This window comes from Eriocheir sinensis, chromosome 30, assembly GCF_024679095.1.
Source record: "Eriocheir sinensis breed Jianghai 21 chromosome 30, ASM2467909v1, whole genome shotgun sequence".
Classification (NCBI taxonomy): Eukaryota; Metazoa; Arthropoda; class Malacostraca; order Decapoda; family Varunidae; genus Eriocheir; species Eriocheir sinensis.
Window position 1 is genome coordinate 16,031,317 of NC_066538.1, and position 6,045 is coordinate 16,037,361.

Genomic DNA, 6,045 nt, shown 5'->3' on the forward strand with positions numbered 1-6,045 from the left:
AGGAAGGGGGAGGAGATTTGAGATAGTTGTGGAGTTGGGGGGAAGGGAGGTAATGACGTCATGTGTGTGTGTGTGTGTGTGTGTGTGTGTGTGTAATTTTTCTTCCCTCGACATAGATAATCAGATCAATATTGTCGTGAAGGCGGCGCTCGGGTCGTCACAACACACACGACCCCGACGAGTTGCGTGTGTGTGTGTGTGTGTGTGTGTGTGTTGCGTCACCCGCGTGTGTGTGTGTGTGTGTGTAAGCCGAGAATGTTGAGAATGCTGCCATAGTCTTTTGAAATGGAACACACACACACACACACACACACACACATACATCATTAATTCCCATCCCACACAGCCGTCCAGCCATCCAATCACACACACACACACACACACACCTTCGCCTGGAGACCAACGCTAATATATCTTCCTGACGTCAACCACTCCCTGCTGTTGGGTTGAGGGTCCAGGCACTTAGTCACCCTTGTATAGATAGACATTATACATGGACTATGAGTATACTGTTTAATGGCTATACTCCGTTCACGTTAGTTAGGCAAATAAGACCCGCCCTCTTCAGCCTTTCTGCCACTAGTAAGATTTGTCCATATGCTAAATCTTATTATAAGGGGAAGGGGAAAGGCGGCTTGGTGTTGGGAGCTCTTCCTCTCCTCCTCTCTTTTCTTCTCCTTATTCCTGTTTCTTCTTTTCTTCCCTGCATTTCTTTCGTCTTTTGTTTCTTGTATTTGTTTGCGATAAAAGGAGACGGTCGTGGTGTTGGTGTCTATTCCTGTCTTCTCTCCTTCTTCAGACCCTTGTAATTCTGTCTTCTTCGTCTCTGTCTCGCATTTCCTTTGGGTAGGGGAAGGTGCTTTCTGTGTGGGTGTCTTCCTGTCTTCTCTCCTTCTTCAGACCCTTGTAATTCTGTCTTCTTTTCTTCGTCTCTGCCTCGTATTTCCCCCCGCTCTCTTCAGCCTATCTGCCACTATATTGAAACCAAATTGTCGAGTCCGTTGTGGTATTGGTTTCCGCGGGTCCTTTCCTATCCTCGCTCTGCCAAACAGTCCCAGCACGTATTTTTTTCCCTCTCATATGTTACCTATAGCTGACATATGAGAGGAAGAAATAGATGTTGGGGCTGTGTGGCAGAGCGAGGAGAGGAAAGGACCCGCGGGAGCCAATGCCACAACGGACTCATCAATTTGGTTTCATAATAGTAAGATTTAGGTCCATATTAAACGTATCGGTCTCCCAGTGCGACTCTTTCCCGAGGCCACAGAGAAGATTAACCGGGTTTTCATTGGTGATTTTCCCGTTCCTGGAGCAGAATCGTGTAATAGTATATCACTGGAATCGCAAAAGAGTCCATGAACATCCCTGCAACTCCTACGAGAGGCTTTTCAATCATGCGAACTGAGGCGTTTAAAAATACAGTCCGTAACCCTTCCCAGCATCCACCAATCACATGCAGCCTGAGATAGAGAAGGGGCGTGGCTTGCTTGTGTTTGTAGTTTATTTAAAAGGAACACATAGACAAATCAGAAAAGGACACAATGAGTTATGAGCGCCAACGTTACTTCTTACCCCAAAAATGTTATACGATTAAAATGGAAAGAAAATAAGACAGGAAAAGATATCAACACAGGCAGCACCGTCCCCTACCCAAAGGAAATGCTAGGCAGAGAAGAAGAAGACAGAATTACAAGGGTCTGAAGAAGGAGAGAAGACAGGAGAAGACACCAACACTGTAAGCACCTTCCCCTACCCAAAGGAAACACGAGGAAGAGAAGAAGAAAAGAAGACAGAATTACAAGGGTCTGAAGAAGGAGAGAAGACAGGAGAAGACACCAACACTGTAAGTACTTTCCCCTACCCAAAGGCAACACGAGGAAGAGAAGAAGAAAAGAAGACAGAATTACAAGGGTCTGAAGAAGGAGAGAAGACAGGAGAAGACACCAACACTGTAAGCATCTTCCCCTACCCAAAGGAAACACGAGGAAGAGAAGAAGAAAAGAAGACAGAATTACAAGGGTCTGAAGAAGGAGAGAAGACAGGAAGACACCAACACCACGACCGTCTCCTTTTGTCGCAAACAAATACAAGAAACAAAAGAAGAAAGAAATGCAGGGAAGAAAAGAAGAAACAGAAATACGGAGAAGGAAAGAGAGGAGGAGAGGAAGAGCTCCCAACACCAAGTCGTCTTTCATCTTTCTACTAAAAAAAGCAAACACTTGATAACAAAGGAACAACGCAACCACCTCCTCAACGTGAAAGGGGACGCGGGAGTCAGCCAGCACCAAAACTACTTCTTACCTAAAATGAACATTCTCCGACCAAAAAGTTAAGGAAAAACGCAACCATCTCCTCAACCTGCTCAACCAGGAAAGGGGACAAGATGAGTTAGCAAGTACCAAAGTTACTTCTTCCCCCCAAATAAAACATTATCCAGCTAGAAAATAAATGAAACACTTCCTCAACCTGTTCACGACGTGCACGACGTCATCCTCCTTACGCCACGTGTCCTTAGTAAGTTAGTGGCGATAACAAGTTATGTAGCCCGCCATCCCCGCCCTTATGGCTCTCTGTGAAGGCCGTGGGACTGGCAGGGCGGCGGCGGGGCTCGGCGTTGGCTGGCCGGCGAGTAGTTGAGATGCCCGCTCCTGGAGTAGTGGAGATAGCGTCGAGTCTGGAGCTGGCGGGCGGTGCGGGAGGCTGGAGTAATAAAGGGCGGTGCGGGAGGCTGGAGTTGGCGGGTGTGCCCCCAGGGGGTGCCCCTGACACCCCTCATTCTCTCGCTGACATGCATACAGTCAACACCGTCTCGCTCACCGTGCGCGTCCGCGTGCACGTCCCTGGGGGCTGCAAGCGTCCAGATCGCGTCCGAGTCATCGTGAAGGAGCGCGGCGCGCTCTTCTTCGCCTACAAGCGCAAGCTGATGTCCATCCCCCTGGAGGAGGGCGGCTGGAATCTGAGGGAGGAGGAGGAGGGGGAGGAGGTGTGGTACAACGAGGCGGCCGCGGCCGCGTCCCTCAAGCTGGGGAAGTTGATGCGGAAGGCCGAGGACCAGCGGCTCGCCCTGCAGCTGTGCTGCCTGCGCGGCCGCGCCGTGCAGCACAAGGCGCTGGGTGGCCTGGCGCGGCTCCTGCGGCAGGCGCGTGACAACGAGCTGCTCCTCGCCCTGCACTACCCCGGCTGTGCCCGCCGCGAGCACCCGTTGTTCCCGGCGGTGCCCGGGGGAAGCCTGGCGCGGCCGGCAGCGGAACAAGGGGCCGGCGTGGCCAGCCTGCCTGCAGAGCCTGGCCCGCTGCTGCTGCCCGACGCCGCCGCCGCCGTCCAGGAGGGGGTGCAGCCCAGCCCTGCGAGTGTTGCGCCCCGTGCCAGGGAGCCGCCGCCGCCCCGCCCCGTCCGCTTCCCCGACTCTGGGTCTGTCTTCGCCGAGCTGCTGCGGGAACATGACCTCCGGAAGGAGGCTGCGGCCAAGAGGGCGGCAGAGGAGAGGGAGGCGGTGCGGGCGCCGGCCGGCAGCTGTTCGGCGGACTCACCGAGGCCGACGACAAGGAAAGGAAAGGAAAAGACCAGGAAAAGTAGCCACGCTGGGGAAAGCAAAGCCGGAAAAACAAGAACAGTAAGGAAAGGAAGAGAACAACACAAACAGGACAGCAAAGACCGGCGCCTGGAGCGGCTCCTGCAGCTGGCGCACGCCGAGGAGCGGGACAACACCGTCCACCGACCCGGCTGTCCCCACCAAGTGGCCCCGACCCGCCCCGTCCGCTTCCCCGACTCGGGCTCCGTCTTCGCCGAGCTGCTGCGAGACTTTGAGCTCCGGGCCGCCCAGGAGGAGGCGGCGGCCAGGAGGGCGGCAGAGGGGAGGGAGGCGGCCAAGAGGGCGGCAGAGGAGCGGGCGGCGGACACGTCTGCTCTCAGGCGGGGGCTGCAGCACGTGCCGACGGCGGCAGCAGCCCTGCTGTGGGTCGTCGCGGTGACTGTCGTGCGGGCGCTGCTGCCCACGCCGGCGGCGGTGCTCCTGGTGGGGTTCTGCGTCTGGCTGGCCATGGGGATGCCTGCCCTTTGGCCCGACGTCCCCCGGGGCCCTGAGTGGGCGGCCCCGGACCCGCGACACTTCATCCCGCTGCCGCCCGCCCCGAGGCCGACGGCGAGGAGAAGAAGGGAAAACACCCGGGGAGCTAGATACGCCTGCGGCAGCAAGGCCCGAAGAATGAGAACAAGAAGGAAGACAACTGGAAAACACGCAAGGAACAGGAAAGGCCGGGAAAGTAACGCCAGAGAGAGGAATAAGGGAGGAAAAACACGGAACAAAGCTGAGGAAGGCAAGTTCGGCTGAACAGTAAAGCGAGACAAAGGTTGGAACAGGTCACCGTGAGGCGCGGCTCAGGCCGGGGCCGCGCCGGGACTCCCCTGGCTGACGGGTGGGCCGCCCGCCTCGGGGCTCGGGTTCGATTCCTGGGCCGAGTGTTCGGAAAAAGATTTGGTCTTCCGAACAGATTAATTCATGTTGTTCTTCGAGAAGTGGACTCCCCCCCCCCACTCCCCAGCCCCCGACGACAGGAGGAAGGACAGAAAAGACGCGCGAAACAACAAAATCAAGAACTAAAGCAAGAAAAAAAGTTAAACACGAGGAAAAAAAAAGGAAAACTGACCCAACACGAGCACAGGAAGAAGATGCGACGACAAGGAAGAAGACAGCCAAGAAGCCTCACGAGGAACAGTGTCGCGGAGAGTGTGAGGACCAGCGTGTGGAAGTTACCAGCCGGGCAGGACACGCTGCAGTGTTTGTGTTTATAGAAGGGTGAAGGGCTTTAATAAGGGTGTGTTAGCAGTGTTGAGAGAGCCGGGCAGGACACGCTGCAGTGTTTGTGTTTATAGAAGGATGAAGGGCTTTAATAAGGGTGGTGTTTAATAAGGTTTTGGTGGCAAGAGAACCGGTAGGACATGTCGCAATGGGTTTTTGTTTATAAATGGATGAAGGGTTTTAATAAGAGGAATGCTAATCAGTTTTTGGTAGTAAGAGGGCCGGATAGGATGGGTTTACGTTTATAAATGGATGAAAGGGTTTATAAGGGTGATGTTAATAAGGTTCTGGGGGCAAGAGAGCCGGGCAGGACACGCAGCAAAGGGCTTAAGTTGACAGGAGTTGTCTTGCACAACCCCACCGGCCTCTTGCAGACTCCTTATGTTCTTCTTATAATCTTAAAAAGCTCATTCTCTTACTTTAAATTGATGTTGGTAAATAGATATAACTGTAAGAACATGTGTCCTATTGATGTCTTGTTGCCCAGCAGCTTTGGTCTTTGTTTAGCCATGCAGGCAACATGCTTTAAGGCTGCGTGTACACCAAGCGAGTCGCGTCGAGTCGAGTCACGTCAAGTCATTTGAGTCGATTCATATTGACGCAGCTCCGTTTACACCGACTGCGTCAACCTGAGTCAAGTCAGTACTCACTGACACATTTGATTTCATGGAGAATGGATGCATGTTTTCGTTTTTTTTTATATTAATTTATCTTATTTATTTTGTTTTCCATTGGTCTTTTACTCTCTTTTTCTTTTATTTTCTATTGGCGTTTTTTAAATCCTTTTCTTTTTCTTTTCTTTTTAGTTCTTTTCTTAATTTTTATTTTTATTTTTTTATCATACTTAAGTTGATGTTCGTGTGTCTGGGTGAACCGCTTTCCTTCCAGAAGGGATCAGCGAGTTATGATTTACTTCATGTTTTTGGTGACGGGTATAATTTCTTGGCGTATGCTTGATTATGACTGAACGTAACGGATGCTATATGAATGGTGTACATTGTTATTTACAATAATCGAAAATATACATATTAAGTATATGAATATACCCACTCCCCCTTGTCCCTTGTCCTACGAACATAGCTTTGTGATAGGCCCCAATCTTAACACTGTGTGCATTGTATGTACATATGCATGAATGGTTGAGTGAATGGTGTGCATGCTTCAGGATGATACGGAAAACTGAAAACTTCTTTTCATAAAGCAGCGATGACATCACGATCCCGGTGGTTAGGGTCACCGGAATCATA

At 51.9% G+C, this 6,045-nt stretch overlaps 1 long non-coding RNA gene across 2 annotated transcripts in view; it reads left to right on the forward strand.

The window, feature by feature from the left end:
• LOC127005644 (uncharacterized) overlaps positions 1-6,045 on the forward strand; it is a 100,002-nt gene that overhangs the window by 25,962 nt on the left and 67,995 nt on the right. The gene's annotated exons all lie outside the window — the stretch shown is intronic.